Below are 19,825 nucleotides of genomic sequence, written 5' to 3'. Positions count from 1 at the left end.
CATGCTGTAAAACACAAATCTTTTTAAAAAATACTCCAGCCCCTTCCCACAAGTCTTAGGAATTTCCAACCTCCTGACTATGACAACAAGACCATCACAGTGTGGTCCCCTGCATCTCTTCCTTTGTCACTGCTAGGTCTGTCACCCACTATCCCAAATAAACTGAACTCATCGAAATGCCCTAAAGGTGTCATGTTTTCTTTCTCAAGTTTTAGTACATGTGGATACTTCTGTCTAAAATACCTGTGGCTACCTCCTCAGCCTGCCCTCTTCCTCTGTGTAATCCCTTCTCCTATTTCCCTAGTCTTCATATGAAGTTATCACTTGCAGAAAACCTTTCTACTGCATTCCCTACCATAGGTAGTTTCCTTCCACAGTGGTTCCTTGGTACCCTATGCTTTACCCATTTATTAGCACATATACTGCATCATGATTTTCTGTAACTTGTTTTTTTCTCCCATTAGCATCATGGCAAGACCAAAGTAAGTGCTAAGTTAACAGTTTTAAATAAATACATACTGAAGTCATCTCAGACAGGTATTTGTTGTACCTGTGTTTATATCTTATACATAATTAATTTTCGAAGAAATATAGAAGAGAAAGCAAAATTTATGTCCTTCTTAGAAAAGTAGTACTGTATCCATTTTAAAACAGAGAATCAAAACATGTGATAATCTCTCAGTTTGAGAGGCAGACAGAGTGTATATGGAACCTAGATGTGCTTTAAAACTATGTTTCTCAGACAGGTCAGGAGCTGGGGCAACTTTTGCTGCCATCAATAATAAGGCCTTCAAACTAGTGGATTGACAATAGAAATGCCAGCTATCACAATGCACTAATGTGTGGCTCCTGTTATCTAGTTCAAAGACTCTATCTAGTAAATACACATTAGATTAATAAAGAGAACAATACAATAATTTTCTGCATAAACACATGACCATGATTTTTGCAAGTAGCTTAAGATTAAAAATATACTGAAACATCACCTTATTAAATGTTACACTTATTTAATACTTACTAAAACTTTTAAATTCTTCTATTACTTGTTTTCTTTCTCCATCTTAATATATAAACTACCAAGTTCTTCAACTCAGTTTCTAAGCCAGACATAATGTTAGTGTTTTTGTTTTAAGCAAAAAGTCTAATAGCCTCTTATAGCCTTTTTTTTTTTTTTATCATTCTCTTCTTCTGTTAACTGACTTTTCCTATCTACAACTCTATGTAAAGTCTTTAGGTCTATTCAGGGATTAACCTGGTGACTTCTTATGTCAGTATGAAAGTGTCACACAGTTTGTTTTTTTTAATCATAGAAGTGGTATTACAACCTGGGCAAAAAAAGAAAAAAATGACACCTTCCCTACCCCATGCTGCAGAGATACCAAATAACGGCTCAGTCTGTCTTTACAAGTTAATGTTCTAATTTTTGCTAAATTGCCCTACTTGTTGAGACAGAATAAGTTATTATCTACCATTATGTAGAATTGCCAAAGTACAAGAAACCAAATTAAATTTAAATTTCAGATAAACAATGAATAATTTTTAGTTTAAGTATGTTCCATGCAATTTTTCAAATATACTTATACTAAACATTATTTATTGATTATCTAAAATTGAAATTTAACTGGGCATCCTCAAATTTTATTTGCAACCCTAGCTGTGAAGGCTGTAGCTAGGAAAAGATCATTTCAAAAATCATTTTCTATTTCCTAGCCAGCCACATCCCACCCACTCTCATCATCATCTCATCTCTTTACTTGAAAAAAATCCACCATGAAAGTTAGCACACAGAGATGCAATAAGAAAGACATGGTTGTCCAAGTCCAAGTCCAAGTCCAGCCTTATTTTCTGTTGCAGGAAAAGAGGTTCGGAGTTCAGTAGCTTGAACAAGGACACACAGTAATGGGATAGCAGAGCTGGGAGTAGTCTCAGTTTTGTCATTGTTGTTGTTGTTGTTAGCTTGGGTTCTAAAGGTCTTAGTTTAAAACAATAAAAAGAGTCATTTTCTTCAGGATGCCACTAACAAAATGCAATTGAGTTTGGTTAGGTGAGAGATGGTTATTCATCCTCTCTAAGAAAGCCTAAAGGTCATATAAATATCCTCCTAATTGATTCTCACGCAAGAGGGCATAGCATAGGGAGTTAGCAGCTAGAGGTGTTATATGTCCCTGAAAACAGAAAAGCCCCTGGAGACCCTGATGATTTTGCTTTAGAAATGCACAGGAGACTTATATCCCAGTAATGGGCTATGTGTAGCACAGCAGATACCTACCAATATATGGCCACATCAGGAAACAGCCAACATAAAATGATACATGTACATCTGAACACATTCACCTTATTTATGCTTGAAGACAACTGCCTCTCTGTAAGATCAAAGTCTGGGCCTGCTCTTGCCATGAATTCTCACTCTACTTCCCTAAAGGTATAACATCCATCTATATGACATATGTTATATTTTCCTAATGTGCGATGTAACTTTAATACTATAAAATCTCAAGCATATGATTCTCAAGATCAACTTCCCTTGCCCCGGGCTCTTGAAGGATACGGTCATCAAAGAAATCAATGGAAATAATACTCTAAGCAAAGAAAAGCCACATCATTCATGAAGCTCAGAACCAGGCTGCTGTCTCTCCTACAAGTAGGCTGAAAAAGAGACAGCTTTCTTTAATCAGGAAGTGAGAATTTAGCAGGTAACCATATGCTTTGAAGCAAGAAAGAATAGCAGGTTTATATTACACTGGTGGCTGGAATGATGTGATGTAGACAGGCACAAGAGAAAGGCAGTGTGCATAATCAGAAGGACCCAATGACTATGTAGACTATGCAGAAAACCTGGCTTGGAACTAACTGGCCAAGTGAAAAGAAGATCTCGTCCATTAATAAATGTAATTGATAAAAATTAAAGAAGACAGCTAGAAATGGATTATGGGTTAAGAGGCATAGAAACATCTAGGACTGACACTCAGAAGCCATCTGGAAAGACAGGCAAATACAGTGTACTGGAGCTAATTGTGTACCTCTTTTCCTAACACCATGTGCAGTGATAAGGGTGGTAGCTCTAAAGTGGCCATGGTTTATACATGGAATTTGACAAACACTACTAATCATCGTTTGTTTTTCTGAGAGTCAGTTTACAAGCACAGCATTGTCCACTACCTAAAAACCAGCAGAGGAAACATAACAGGGGCAGTACAGGACCAACAAGCCCAGGATGCTTTCAAAGAAAATGACCTGGGTCCAGAGGATCTGTTCATTGTGACAGAGGAGGCAAACCCAGACATAGAAATGGAAAGAAGAGTCTGGCGTAATTTCCCCAGACCTAGAAGCCTTACTTATTCAAATCTAATTCAGAATAGAATTCTTAGTTTATCTCAAATTATGTTGATTCAGAGAAAAGAGAGAATATATAAACTTTAAATAATATTTAGAAATCAATACTCTTTAAATATGTGCACTTTTATTATATTTTTTTGTTTGCTTCTTGAACTTTCTTTTGAAAAATTCAAATCCTGTTTTTTCTGTACTTAAGGTTATTGTTTCTAAACTTTAGCCTTGATAGTCCCAAATGAGCTTGCTGGAGCAGGGAATGAGAAAGAGATGTCAAAACAGCCAAGAAGAATGTAAAGTTAAACTTTGTCCACTTGCAAACAAAAACTAATAGCTATTTGACCAAGCATAGCTATACCTGGAATTTGCAAAACTGCCTCCAGAGGCTTCACAAGACACCCATACACTAGTGAAGACCCCAAATGAAATAACAAGGCCTCAGCCTACATCCCCAGGGATACACCTTGAATTTGCTCAATAATATCAATATTACCCATTAATTTGCTTTTCCTACAACTTTAAGACAAGGACAAACCTTAAGCAATCTGTGTTTGCATAGGTAAGCAGATAATTGCTTTTGCACTTTAGTAGAAAGTCCTTGCTAAGCCTATTCCAAAGAACAGGAAAGAAACACATTTCTTGTATTTTCTGTACCAAAAGGATTGCCATTACTGATAGAGAATATTAAAGATAACTGATTACGAAATTGCCATGTATATGTGAGAGCATTCATCTCTTTGGCTTTGATAAATAATTTTATTTACTATTGCAATTATTATAGTCATTTTACAAAAGATATGTAAATGAATGGCTAGGGATAATATCAGAAATAAGTATATGGTATATATGTGTATGTGAATGTGTATGTGTATGTGTGTGTGTGTTGGTTTTTGTACTTTGAGCTTATGTGAAAGTCTTTGATTTTTTTTCAAAAATTTATACTTAAATTATAATTCAAAAAATCTCCATTTTAAAGTAAACATATATATAAACAGTTTTAGAGCAGAAAAAATTATCTTGGTAATCAATTAATTCAAAGCCTAAAACCAATAGATGAGAAAATTTAGCTGGTTTGCTAACAGAGAGATCAAGTCCAATCTTCTGGCTCTGAATCATTGTTCTATTTAGGACTGTCATACACTGCTTCTCTGAAAAGAAATAACCTAATACCTATTGACTGTGATGTATAAAATATTAAAGTATATAATATTTAACAATTCAGATAGAGTGAGGGCAAAGCAAGTTAACCAAAAGCAAAAACTATGATGTCTGGATTATCCTGACTCCTATCTTCAGCAACCTAAGAGAGCCTCAGCTGGAAGTTTCAATTAGGGCCTGAGTGATTTTGACCAAGTAACCACATTGGTAATTGAAAGACAAGATGGTCTAAAATGGCTTCTATTGTGGTCACTTTCTTATCCATGTGAGTACTTTTCTATTCACTGACTCACCAGGTAACTAGTGTTAGAGAATATGTAATGCATTTGCCTGGCACTTATAAGAAAATGTCCAACTCTCTTTTGGTGCTTGAGAGGTCTTTATACACACCAACAGAAAAAAGATTTAACTATATTTCTACAGTGACGACTTTGCTTTAAATTTCCTGCCCTTAATACTACTTTATGTTTTCTGGAACAATGACCCTAGGTGCATCAAATTTTTGTGTTAATTGTTTTGACAACTAAAAGTAAAATTTAGAAAGAGGTTCCTATTTAACATCACTTATTCCATTTCTAGTTTATACTGATCTGTGCTTAAGAACCACTTGTTATTATAAAAATTAAATAAACACTGGGAAGTTGCTGTGTAAGATAATGCAGGAGTGGCTCCTCACAATTTCAAAGCATACCATTCATATCCAAATGAATGGGGATGGTGTCCTCTCTGGAGTTGTCTTATGCACAGCTTGCATTCCCATGTATGGTGGCATCATCTCCTAGGGGGCTCATTTGCCTATAATTATTTATAGAATATAAGAGGCAACCTCATGTGTTTTGCACTCTCCAGCATCTACTTACTCTTTTGCCCTGTTCTGCAAACTCTTGCTCTATGTCTCAGATATACAGACTCCATAAAAAACAAAACCTTAACTATTTAATCTGTGATAACAGGAAAAACTCTCAGCTCAAGACTATCAAAGTAAACACCTAAGTGGGAAGATACAGGTTCAACTCTCCGTTTAGCAACCTGAACAAATTATTTATAGACTCAGCCTCATTTTCTTTAGCTGTAATATAATAGTAAGTATTAGAACTTGACTTATCTCACTTAGTTACTGCGGGTAATGAAATTGAAATTATCCAGCACAATCCTGCCACCTATGGGAGGGGCAGGGGTTTTAATGGGTATTAAAAAATCCTAAAGAGATTCTATGATAGCCCTGCGATTTAGCCCACTTGTTGACTTAAGAACCACTATTCATTTATCCATGTTAACCTAAAGGACCCTAGCAGAGCAAGCTGCCTACTCATGGAGAAACCCATGTCAAACCTGAGGAGACTAGGAAAAAATATAAATAAATTATAATAAGAGAAATATAAATTAATAATAGACATGTGTAATAAACCTTACTCGTAATCAAGGGAATGCAAATGTATACATTAATAGGAAAACATTTTCCACCTATCAAATTAATGAAGATGAAAATAAATTTTAATGTTGAGGAAGTTGAAATGAGATTTCATCACATGCCACCAACAGGACTATATAAATTGGCATGACTTTTTAGTAAAGCAATATGACAGTGAGATACTGGACCATTAAAAAGTTAGTGCTCAATTTCAGTTAAGATGGCACAGTAGGTAATCTCTGTACTTTCCTTTCTCATGACCACATCAAAATTACAACTAAACTACAGAACAATCATCACTGAGAGCTGTCTGAAGTCTAGATGAAAAGAAGTCCTATAACTAAGAATATACAAAAGCCACAACACTGGCTGCAGGGATGGATATGCAGAATGAGCTAATCCCACACCCGCATGTGGCAGTTAAAAATTGGGAGAGATATCTCAGCTGTAAGGGTCCCCCCTGAGGAGTGAAAAGTCCCAGAACAACATCAGGCTTCCTAGGCCAGGGCTCCAGTACTGGGAAGAGAAGTCCCCATAATTTCTGGCTGTGAAAACCAGGGTAGATTGTGATTAAGTGAAAGGGAGGGCTGCTAGACTCCCAGGCACTACTCTTAAAGTGCCCGTTTACAAACTTACCTGCTGATGGACTCACTCACTCTGAGCTCCAGCACTGGGGTGGCAGCTTGAAAGGCATCAGGGACATATAGGGAGGAACTGAATTGTCTGGCTTCAGGGAGAGGACTGGAGGGACAGCTTTCTTCCAGATAGCAATGCTGGCAGAAGCCACTGTTCCTTTGTTGAGCCCTTCCCCAACCCAGCGTGGAGATGGAGGCAGGCACAATATCTGAGTCACCATCAACCTGGCTAACACCAGGGTCTCCCTGATACCCTTCCTCACCCAACTTTTGGGCCCAGCCAAACCTCCTCCAGTATCTCTTCCGTTTAAATGGCCTGTCTTGGCTCAGGCTGAGGACTTTCCTAAAATCTCTCACAATCCTCAAACAAGCATCATCTGGCCTCACCATGCCCTGTACCTTTTGCTAAGCATCCCCAATCCCAGCACTAGCAGCAGCTGGCCTCAGTTCACAGCTTAGCCTTTCCCAGGCACCTCCTAGCCCGGCACAAGTGGCAACCATCTGCAGATCACATTGTACCTCATATTAAGTGGGCCCAGTTAGGGTACAGTCAGTGGCAGACCTTGGCTTGCAACAAGACGCACCCCCAAAAAAAGGCAAACTTGGTAGGCACTAGTTTGCTTAAGCGAATGTAGGGTCAGACCCTGCACAACAGCTCCTCCACTACAGTCATAGCCAGTCCTCACGACCAATCAGTTCGAGGATCAATCTCTCCCACTGACATGCAAACAGCAACCAAAGGTCAACTACGACAGGAAGGCACAAAAAACCCACACAATAAATACACCTAGAGCACCTAGTTTAGATGACAAGGGAGACTATACCACTGGGCCCCACAGGACACCTATTGCATAAAGCCAGTCTACTAAGAGTAGGAGACATAGCACCTCTACCTAACACACAGAAATAAACAGGGAGGCAGCCAAAATGGGAACACAGAGAAACATGTTCCAAATGAAAGAACAGAACCAAGCTCCAGAAAAACATAAGTAAACAAAATGGAGACAAAGAATCTATCAGATGCAGAGTTCAAAACACTGGTTATAAGAACGCTCAATAACTTCAGTGAGAACTTCAACAAAGAGATAAGAAACACAAAAATGGAGATAGAAAACATAGAAAAAAACAACAGTCAGAAATAAAGGATGAAATAACTAAACCAAAGAATACTTTAAAGGGAATCAACAGTAGATTAGATAAAGCAGAGGTGTGAATCAGCAATTTAGAAGATAAAGTAGCAAAAAACACTCAATTGGAATATCTAAAAGTAAAACATTCCAAAAAAATGAGGATAGTTTAAGGGGTCTCTGGGACAACATTAAGCATACCAACATTCTTATCATAAGAGTACCAGAAGGAGAAAGGAGAGAGCAAGGAATTGAAAACCTGTTTAAGGAAGTAATGACAGAAATCTTTTCTAGCCTGATGAAGGAAATAGACATATAAGCCCAGAAAGCACAGAGAGTCCCCCAAACAAGATAAACCTGAAGATGTCCATACCAAGACACATCATAATTAAAATGCTAAAGATTAAAGACAAAGAAAATCTTAAAAGCAGCAAGAGAAAAAACAAGGAAGCTCCCAGAAGACAGTCAGCTGATTCCTCAACAGAAACTTTGCAGGCCAGAAGGGACTGGCATAAAATATTCAGTGTTGAAAAGTAAGAATCTACAACCAAGATTACTCTACTCAGCAAGGGTAGCATTTAGAATTGAAGAACAGATGAAGAGCTTCTCAGACAAGAAAAAGCTAAAGGAGTTCATCACCATCAAACCAGTAGTACAAGAAATGGTAAAGGGACTTCTTTAAAAAAGAAAAAAAAAGATAAGAAATATGAATAATAAAAAGCCAATAACCACATATCAACAATTACTTTAAATGTGAATGTGAATGGATTAAATGCTCCAATTAAAAACCTTAGGAAGGCTGAATGGATAAGAAAACAAGACCCATACATGTGTTGCCTACAAGAGACTTACTTCAGATCAAAAGACACACACAGCCTGAAAGTAAAGAAATGAAAAAAGATATTTCATTAAAAGGAAAAAAGAAAAAAGCTGTGGTAACGATACTTATACCAAACAAAATAGACTTTAGAACAAAGGCTATAACAGATAAAGAAGAAAACAGTAATCTCACTTCTGGGTATTTAATTGAAGAAACCCAAAACACTACTTTGAAGAGACATGTGCATCCAAGTGTTCATTGCAGCATTATTTACAATAGCCAAGATATGGAGGCAACCTAGGTGTCCATCAATGGATAAATGGATAAAGAAGAAATGGTACTATATACAATGGAATATTACACAGACATAAAAAAAAAAAAAAGAATGAAATCTTGCCTTCTGCAACAGCATGGATAGACCAAGAGGGTATTGTGCTAAGTGGAGTAAGTTAGAGAAAGACATATGCCTTATAATTTCACTTATATGTGGAATCTAGAGAACAAGCAAAACAAAACAGAAACAAGCTCATAGATACAGAGAGCATTTTGATGGTTGCCTTTTGGAGGGGGTTGTGGAGAAATGGATGAAGAGGGTAGGAGATAAAGAGGGACAAATCAGTAGTTACGAAATAGTCATAGGGATGTAGAGCATAGCATAGAGAATATAGTCAGTAATATTGTAATAACCATGTATGGTATCAGATGGGTAATGGATTCATAGGGGTGTTCACTTCATAATGTATATAAAAGTCTAATCACTGTGTTGTATACCTGAGACTAATATAATATTATATGCCACTGTGATTGAAAAAAAAAAAGTCAGTGCTCTTTGACTTAAAAATTCCATTTATAGGAAGAATCCTAAAGAAATAACCCAGAGATGTACACAAAAAGATATGCATTAAAGTACTTACACTTGGGAAAAAATGCCCCCCAAAATAATTAATTAATTAAAAATTTTAAAAGGAACTTATACATCCAACAAAATGATGGTATATCCATCCAATAGAATATGCAGAAATGAAATAATTTTTAGCAGAATTTTATATGGCACACAAATTGCACCCTATATATAGTGTTAAGTGAATTAGGCAGAGTAGACTTCCAATTTAAATAGTCAGCACATTGACGATACTTTGTAAAAGATAGAGCAATATAGAGCAGTAAAATCATGACTGGACTATTTTTATGAACTTCAAAAATAGATAAAACTAAACTATGCTGTTAGAAGCCAATAGTCATTACTTTTGGGAACTAGATAAAGGGTACTGATTAGGAGGAGCTTTCTGGGATGTTAGGAATATTTTACTTTTTTTATTTGGGTAGTGGTGACCCTGCTGGGTTCACTTTGTGATAATTCTTTAAACTTGTTTTCGCAGCTTAATTTATTTTTCTGCATGTGTGCATTATTTCAATAAAAGTGATACATATACGATTTGTTAAACTATAAAGAAAAGCAAGTGATTGTCATACAATTCATAACAGTAGTTAGGAGAACAATGCAATCCTTCGAGGTACATTTCTTCAAATGTACTGATAATATTCTACTTCCTAAAATGTATAGAAGAGACATGAATGTTCTTAATATATACAAACAGTATTTTAACTGCTACATATGTGTATTTTAGTTAAAAGTTTAAAAGATACTTTTCTTTAAAAAAGAGATGTATAAAATTTTATAAAGTGTATTTATGTATATCAGATCTGTGTATTTGTGTGGTTGAGAAGAGGCAAGATTTATTTTTTAATCTATTCATAGTAAAGAGACTGCGAAGATATACATCAGGCAATTTTTATTTCATGTACATCTTTTTGTATTTTCCAAATTATTCTTAACGATCAGATTACTTTTAGAATCAGAAATATATAGATATAGATATATAGATATCTATATAGAGGTAGATAGAGATAGATATACAAACTTTTTTTTACGATTTAAGAAAAATCAGGTGCCACCGCAAAGGCTAGTCACAAGTCACGGTTGGGGGTAGAGGGGCAGCGGCGGCAGGCTTGTGGGCGGGGCCGTGCGCGAAGGGGCGGGGCGGAGCTTCGTGGACTGTGACGTTTCAAACCTGGGTGCCCTGCGAGCTCACAGACCACCGTGGCCTCGGATTGGGACGTTTGGACCCCAGAGTGGGCAGATGCTGCAACTGGGAGGAGTCCAGAGCTTCACCCTGTCCCCTCCGGGCTGAGCCACAATTGCAGAGGTAAGAGGAGATTCAGGGCTGCTCCGTTAAAACTTTTCGCTTTCACTGGCTGCGTAGAAAGGAGGCTGAGCTTCAGGGGAAGGTTCGAGTAAGTTGGGGGAAAACAAGAGCTCCTTTCTTCTCTCCCACCTGAGGGACAGGGATAAGCCTAGTAAGTAGCCAAAAAATCCTTTCCCGCGGGCAGTTAGAGAGGGTGTTCCAAAGTGGTTCCCTGTCCCTTACACGTGCACGCCCTATCCCATTCCCATGATTCTATTGGGTTTCCTAGTAACAGATTTTTTGTTTTTGTTTTGTTTTATACTAACTTGTATTCCTTAATAAAGTGGATAATTTGAAGACATCTGCCTCTGGTCAATTGAAAGGTAATGACTTTTTCAGAGTCCAGATCATTATTTTTTATTATCCTTTGCGGTATGGGCTGTTGTCTCCTTAACTCGTGATTTCACTGTAGATTGTAGATACTGAATGTCACTGAGTAGGATAGAGAGATAATCTGACCTTTCTTTCTCTAAGACACAGATTGTGTCTTTAACTGTGTGTATTCTAACATCACATCTGGCATAAAATGTGTTCCCTGAGATGTTTGGTATATAAATGAGTGAGTAAGTGAGTGAATGAGTGAGTGAGTGAGTGAGTGAGTGAATGAATGTCTTTCACAAGTAGCCATTCAAAGGTGGTTCAGCATAAACAATGAAAAATAGCTGTCAAGCTTGTTTAAAATTTCACATTCCTTGTCCATAAAATATTTATAGGTATCAGTAAGGGCCTCAGTTTTTGTAACACCAGCAAAGTGTTTACAATTTTTAGTAAGCCACTGATTTGAAACAAATACTTGAAATTTTACTTTTTATTGATACATATTTTTATTTAATTTTTTATGATTAAATTTAATGTGCTAATAATGTTAAACACACCAAAGGGCTTTGGATCTTTCCGATTTTACCAATAAGAACTCGAATACTGTAAAGGTGCTCTCTTTTAAATATTTCAGGCTGAATGGACTGATTTCCTCCAAATGGAAAACATAACTTCAACTAGGACACAATAATAACATTTTACAGGGTCTTTTTTTTTTTTCCTTTATGTATGACAAGAGCTTGAGGATTTTGGTAAAGGCAAAGGTAAATAAAGGAAGAAAAGAAAAAGAATGCACTAGAAGCAAGAGATGGGCTAGAATCCTTCCAACTGCCTAATTCTGTACACAGCCTATAGTTTTCTTCACTGTCTTGATTTAAGAAAGGAATGAAATATTGATTCTGATATGGAAGAAAGAGATTCGACTGGAGGCAACACTGTTGTGTGGTGTTTCAGAGAGCTTTAAAATAATTTTTAAACCTCTTTTTCAAGTGTATACAACCAGCCTAAACTGATGAATGGTCATGGAGTGTAACACAAGTACATAATCAAGATAGAACTGAGATTTTGTTTGTTTGTTTCCCAAGTGGACTTTTCATTGAAGTACCTGCTCAATCTGTTCCTCATCAGTGTTATTATAACCAAATGGCTAAAGCTTCCAATATGGTCATTTTCAAAGATATTTCCAAAGAGAAATCATTTTAAAAGCCATTCAGGAAAAATACCCTCTTTTTTTTCCCCACTGTTCAGAATGGAAAATAACTACTTATAACAAAAACTGCCCTAAATTCATAAAGTTATTCATCTTCTGAGCAGTGAAACTAGCACATTGGAAATTGATTACAACTTAAAAGAAAACAAATGAACATGAATCGTAATCATGAGTTATAGAACTTTAAAATGATCTCCAGGCATAAGCCCATAGTTTATTCTTTACTGCAGGAGAATATTTCCTAATTAAGACACACAATGACTAAAGCCACATTTCTCTGCATAGAATTTAAATGCAATTTCTTTTTTTTTCTTTTATATGACACATCAGTTGAAAATAGATGACTAGGTACCCCAACAATGGTAGGCTATGGTAACAAAAGCCATACAAACACCATATGCTCAAGGGTTTTTAAATCCTTTTACAACAGGGAGCTCAGAATATTGTCTCTCAACTAGGGTAAAATATATTGAGTCATCTTCCTGGAAAGTAACATTCAACTTGTAACATTTTGCAGTGTGAAGTCTCGTTGAATTTTTTCAGGGATGTTAATAAAATAAAATATTATAGCAGTCTAGCTTAAAAATCACTGAAGGAGAGGCTATAACTTATCACAGCTCTGACTAAATTTCAAAATATACATGATGAATGAGCATGAGCCAGGTATCCAATAGGAGGAGCATTTTTCGAATTGTCTAACTTTTAAAAATTGCCGAACAATACAATAATAAAAATGACAATAACAGTAGTATACCAGTTATCATTTTTCAAACACTTACTATTATCAAGCAACCTTTAATTACTCTTTTCAACAATAACATGAGGTAGATATCATCATTAACCACATTATGTAAATGAGGACACTGAGAACCCAATGGCCATTCCATATTCTCTATACGATGGGAAAACTGTTGTAAAATAAGTGTGATGGCAAAGATTCAGCTTTACCTCTACATTTTAGAATGCCTTAAGGGGTAAATATGCCTACATATTATATGATTTGTTATACATATATATATATACTTATGTATATCCATTATACACATTTAGAATTCGTGTATTTGAAATGCTAATATTTCACAAATTTTAGTCAATTTTGAAAGGTAATTGAACTGATGACACAGGTTTTAGAATGTGTCCCTTTAATCTTAAGGAGTTGATGCTGAAGCTAAAGTCACATTTCAACCTAGAATTGTATGACAAGTGGAAAATTTATGTGGTTTTAAGTAGATCATTTAAAAAGAAATATTTTGGGAAGACTAGTATTATAATCACAGAATAGAAATGGAAATTGCTAATAGATATGAGAGCTCTTGATTTCAGTTCCTTTTAATAGATGTATTAGTTGTTCTATTTGGCTATTTACTTAAATAAGACATATTAAATCACAATAAATGAATGCTAAAACATTAACAAATTATAAGTTAAATCTTAATAAATAAATAATATTTATTAAAGTTAAAATAAGATTTATCTACTTAAAATTTACTTAAATAAGTTATACGTGTGCCTTTCAAGAGTAAGCATTAATATAGGGTATCAAATTAAGAAAGATTAAATTCCCTTCAACAGAGGAAAGGAACTGTAAATAACTGTAAATAACTCTGGTGTTTTTAAAATGTTTGAAAATATGGATTTGAAAATGTTAGTCTTGCTTTCTTCAGGCACCTTTTCCTTATTAGAATGATAGCTCCACATGTTAGTTTAAAAATTATTGGTACTCAACCTGCGCCTGTGTTTCTCTGCTAGAATAACTTTCCTTAGGAAATTCCACATTATGGATGTTCATTTGATTTCACATGCATGAGTGCTTCAGTGTTCTCCCACCAGTTACCACTTAAATTTCTATTAGGATGATTCAAGAAGAAGAATTCAATGCTCTCTTTAAAGATCACCTAAGTTATAGCTTGAGAGGACATGGTATTTTTACCTGCTTCTAAAGAAAAGTATGCATTTAATGCATTAGAATTAAGCTCAATTTTGTTAACTTGAAAGTATAAGGAGCAAAACTATGGCACAACTACTTTATATCCTTATATCCCTCTTGAACAGACATTTGGAAACCTAAATTTAAGTTGTAGAAAAAAAGGATTGCCACCATTGTTTTTTGTATCTATGAGTTTGAATGGTGGGTGGGGGAAGTAGGAAGATGTTGGTTAAAAGGGTACAAACTTTCAGTTATAAGATGAATAATTCTGAGGATCTAATATTCAGCATAGTGACTGTAGTTAACGATATTATATTATATACTTGGAAGTGGCTAAGAGAGTATATCTTAAATGTTCTCACCACAAAAAAGAAATGATAATTATATGAATCAATTGAGGTGTTAACTAACCTTGCTGTGGTAATCATCTTGTAATATATGTCTATCAATAAAGCTAGAAGTAAAAAAGAATTGCAATGATCCCATGGCCTTCACCATCAGCTCTCAGCCTAAGATATCTGGTCTCTACTTGAGGGAGATGAGTGTGTGTGTGTGTGTGTGTGTGTGTGTGTGTGTTTTGAGTCCCTGGGTCCTACTTGGAGAAAGAGGACAATGGAGGAAAGAATACATAGAAGGTATGCAAATCTCCTTAGGTACTGCGGGCAAGGCTTAGTTAAAGACTCAAAAGTTCAGACCTGTCAATTCTTCCATCTTTTATACTTACTAATGTAGTTAACAGTGAAGGGAACATCATGTTAAACATGAGGACCATTATGAGACTGACGAGCAACACTTGCCGTACATTCAAAATGACACCATTTATTAATTTAAACATTTCTGCCTATGTACCGAATCCCTTCAAATGTTACCCATACATTCATTGGCAATTTCTTGTATATAGAAAAGAAAGGATGATCTGCAGTTCATAGATTTATCTTTTTATGTAGTTACCATTTCTTCTCATTTTCCTCCCAGAGATTCTCCCTTCCCTGAACCTTCATGTTACTCTGTTATCACAGAATTTGTTCAACTAGTACCTACACTAAACCAGTCATCTGGCCTTGTTCTTATCTTCCAACAGCAAGTAGTCACTACCTCTGTTTTAAACTTATATCTCCATCTCCCTAATTCTCAATAGCTTTTCATTCTTCCAGATCTTTCATATGCTCTCAAAAATAATGGGATGGAGTTAGGGTATGGGGGGAGGGAGGTATAGTTTGAAAAACTCCTTCCAGGAGCCTGATTCATCTCTTCCTCTAGGCTTAACACTGCTTCAGTCTAGGAAGTTCATACCAAGAGAGACCTTTATTTACATCTATGCTGGTATAGATGTAAAGTGAGGGCAGAGAAAGATAAAGATTTATTTTTATAGCAGAATTTATTGAGTGAGCTCTTGAGGCCCCATTTCTTCTAATGTTGGAATGGAGGAATGGAGAGAGGAACTATTTAAACTTGCTTCTTCATGTCCAATTCCGGTTGTTTCGGCTCTCTGGGGCCTTCAGAAACAAACACAGGCAGAAAATCACTTTACCCACCATACACACAAGCCAAATAATTTCTGAGTCACTTGTGTGAACTGCATTTCATTTATTTTGTGTAGCTTTGCCTTCCTGGAGAGTTGTGTAGACAAACACCTCCTGACTTACTGTCAATTCTTTTCCTGCTTTATCACTCTTATTTTCAGATTATACAGAGATTGTACGTAGGGGAATAGAAGACATGTGTTTAGGAAAGTCTGACTCTAGATAAACTTAAAGTTTTTGGTATCTGAAATTACAATCTGTCCTGACCTGTGATATTCTTAATGTAACTCTTTTATTGATGTACAACATACCTTTAATGAAATACACAAATTGTAAATGTACAACTCAATATTTTTTTTTTTTTACCAAGAGAACACACACTTGTGTAACCAGCTCTCAGTTCAAGAAATGGTGATACCAGTAAACCCAGGAACTGGTCCATTTCACCCTTTCAAGGGTAACTACTATTCTGACTTTTAATAACACTGCAAATTAGTTTTGCCTACCTTGGTTTATTTAAATAAAACAGTATACTTTTGTACCTGGCTTTTTTCACTCAACATTTTATTTGTGAAATTCTTCCAGGTAGTTGGTTGCTCATAATTGCAGTTCATTTATTCCCACTGTCCTATAATATTTTCCACGGTATAAATATACTACTATTTATTTATCTTTTCTACTGTTGATGGATATTTAGAATATTGTCAATGTTTTTTTGCTATTAATAGTGCTACCGAAAACATTCTTGTCCATGTATTTTGTTGAGCATATGTATGGGCATATAGAGAATAAACTTGCCCAGATGTAGAGTATGGGAGGAAGTAGATACTGCCAAACAGTTTTTCAAAGTGGTTGTATCAATTTGCATTCATATCAGCAGTATGTAAGAGTTCCAGTTATTCCATATACTTGTCAACACTTGCTCTTTCATATGCTCTCAAACATAATGGGTAACTACTTTGCCTATCTTTTTAATTGTAGTCATTCTGATGGCTTTCTGTTATATCAACCTGAGGTTTCAATTTGCATTCCCTTGATGACTAATGAAGGTCATAACTTTTCATAAGCTTACTGGCCATTTGGAGATCCTCTCTTGTGACATGTCTACTGGGTTATACCATTTTCATATTGATTTATAGAGTGCTTTATATATTCCTGATATGAGGCCATGTACAGTATAAGTATTATAAATATTTTCTCTGACTCCATGAATTGCCGTTTCATTTTCTTCATGGTATGTTTTGATGAACAGGAGTTATTACCTATAACAATCCAATTTATTATTTTTATGTCCTTCTTAAGAAATCTTTGTTTACCTCAAACTCATGAAAATATCTCATGTTTTCTCCTAAAGCCTTTACTTTTTATATTTAGTTTTGCAATGCATTTGGAATTAACTTTTGTGTATTATGTAAGGTAGGAGTTAAATTCATTTTTTTTTCATTTGACTTAATCAAACACCATTTATTTTTTTCTTTCATTTTTTTTTTCTTTTTTCAAGCACCATTTATTAAAGAGACCATCATTTCCTCCATTGCATGGTAGAGTCATTCTTAAATGACAATTTATGTATAGGTCTATTTCTGTACTTTTTATTTTATTTGAATGGTTTAATCATTTATTCTTGTATCAAAACCATAATGACTTAGTTATTATAGCTTTATAATTCTCCCTATCCGACTGTTAAAGTCCGCTAGCTTTGTTCTTCTTCAAGTTTAACTTGGCTTTTCTTAGCTCTCTGTATTTCCTTATAAAATATGAAATTTGTTGTGGCTTAACTTATGATTGAGCCATGGTCAATTTTGGTAAAGGTTTCAGGTGTACTTGAAAAAAAACAATATTTTCTGATGTTCTTTGGTGCAGTAATATATATATAATCTTAATTAGGTCAATTTTATTACCTGTGTTGCCCAGAGCTTCTATGTCCTTAAAGGTTTTTATTTGTTTGTTTTTCTTTGTTTCTTTTCTTTTTTCTTTAGTCTGATATTTCATTAGCTATTGAGAGAGATAAGTTAAAGTGAAAATTTCCAATTATGATTGGAGAGTTGTCAGTTTTTTGGAGAAATGTCAATTTTTGCTTCATGTATTTTAAAGCCATCTTATTGCACTCTGCTGATGGAATTGTGCTGTCTTCTCCTTTCATAGCTCCCCTTTTGTTATAAAATATCCTTTTGTATCAGTTAAGGTACAGTCAGAAAACAGAAACTAGATTAAACAGATAAGCACAAAGAATAATTAATTGGACTAAAAAGTGGTTAACTACTAAAAAGAGTAGAAAGAGAATTCCAAGGATTATAGACATAGAACCTGTAGCAAAAAGGCTTTTCCTTGTGGGGCTAAGAGAAAGTGAACAGGAAGGAACCTAGAATCTTAGAGGAGGTCCTGCAAGGCTAAGATTCATACCTCTGGGGCAACAGCATGGAAATCGTGACTAAGTTGATACTCACCTGCCTCAAGTGAAAGAGTAATGAAGCTGTATCGATTAAGAAATTTGCCTAAAGGACAACTTTGCTGAATACAAGGCCGCCACCCCAGTGGTCAGTGCTGCCTGGACCCCTACAAATCCATCCACTTGCTACAGGCTGAAATAGAACACCAGAAGAAGAAAAAGGCCCTTCTTCCTCTTTCAGCCTTGCAGTGTTTCCCCTGTACCATCTATTGGCAGAGTACTCCAGCCAGCTGTAAAAAAAGAAATTTGGTGTACAGGATTCGGTTCCAATAAACACAGGGTGAAGGGTACTTGTGAAGCCGAGAAACAATAAATTAAGAACTGGCACACTTTCTTTGTGTCTAGTAATGCATCTTGCCAAAAAGTCTACTTGTTCTAATAGGAGTTGAGCCCTCCTATTCTCGTGATTGATGTTTGTATGCCGTTCTTTCTTCATGGTTTTAGTTTCAACCTTTCTATGTTGTTATTATATTTAAGGTCTATCTCTTGTAAGCAGAATATAGTTGAGGTTTGTATTCTTTTGAATGTGATAATCTTAGATTTTTCATTGGAATATTAGTACTTTTAAATCTAAATAATTACTAATCATTTTGGTTTATATCTACCATATAGCTACCTGTTTTTTATATGATCCTTTTTCTCTCATTTCTTGCCTTTTTCTTGGATTAATCAAAATATTTCATTTCCCCCAATATTGTTATACACTTTTACTTTTCCTCAATTTTTACCCCAGAAATTAAAACATAAATCCTTGATTTATTACAATCCATTTACAATCTATTAGAAAAAATGATTATTTTTACCAAATTCTTAATAATATTAGTACATTAGAATACTTTAGCTCCACTTAATCTCTCTCATCTTTTATATTGTTGTTGCCATCTTTTTATTTCTACATACATTTTAAACTTGGTAGAGGCATATTGTTTTATGCAGTCAATTGACAGTTGATAATCATTTATATATATATATATTCTCACATTTATCTTTACTATTACTCATCATTCTTTACCGCATTTCTTTCTTGCTTCTGCTTCATTCTCACTCTGCCCTTCTTTTGAGGTTCCAACTGTACTTCTGTTAGACCTTTTCACTGTGTTCTACGTGTCTCTAAAGTTCTTTCCTGTATTTTCCATTATTTTACTTCTCTGCTGAAATTCAGATATTTTCTACTGACTTTCTTGAGTTTACTGATCTTGTCTTCTGCTGTATCTAAATCTGTTGTTTAATCCATCTAAGAGTTCATTTCAGACACTATATTTCTCAGTTCTAGAATTTTCATTTGATTTTTTTTTTTTTTTTTTTTTACAAATTTCAGTACTCTGGTAAAATTCTTTATCATCTCTCCCTCTATTGTCTTGAATATATTAAAGTTATTTTAAATTCCTTAGCTAACTCCTGTATTTTAGTCATCTATGGTTGTGTTTCTATTGCTTAATTTCTCTTTTGGTTTCTGAATATGTTATCTTGGGAGTGTTTGGGGGCACATTTAATGATTTTTATTAAATACTGAATATTGTATATTGAAGATTGTAGAGGATCCAGATGATGCATCTTCCTCCATTATAGATTCATCCTTCCCTTCACTAGGTAGATTACACAGTAGTTCATTTAATCAGAGACTGTTCTCTGTGGAGGCTGGTGGCAGCACTGAAAAGAGTCTGCCTTTAG

General features: G+C 35.2%; 2 protein-coding genes across 5 annotated transcripts in view; one reads left to right on the top strand and one right to left on the bottom strand.

Moving 5' to 3' along the window:
- The window catches only part of NLGN1 (neuroligin 1), a 957,494-nt gene that overhangs the window by 918,335 nt on the left and 19,334 nt on the right, over positions 1-19,825 (bottom strand). The gene's annotated exons all lie outside the window — the stretch shown is intronic.
- The window catches only part of SPATA16 (spermatogenesis associated 16), a 224,298-nt gene continuing 214,985 nt past the window's right edge, over positions 10,513-19,825 (top strand). For all 4 annotated transcript variants that reach the window (XM_039865074.1, XM_039865071.1, XM_039865072.1 and 1 more), the window contains exon 1: positions 10,513-10,688. The gene's annotated coding sequence lies outside the window, so the exon portion shown is untranslated. The remainder of the gene's footprint in view (positions 10,689-19,825) is intronic.

Source organism: Pteropus medius, unplaced genomic scaffold (assembly GCF_902729225.1).
Source record: "Pteropus medius unplaced genomic scaffold, Ma_sr-lr_union100, whole genome shotgun sequence".
NCBI lineage: Eukaryota > Metazoa > Chordata > Mammalia > Chiroptera > Pteropodidae > Pteropus > Pteropus medius.
Note: the sequence above shows the minus strand (reverse complement) of the source record. Positions and strands in the feature narration are given on the sequence as shown.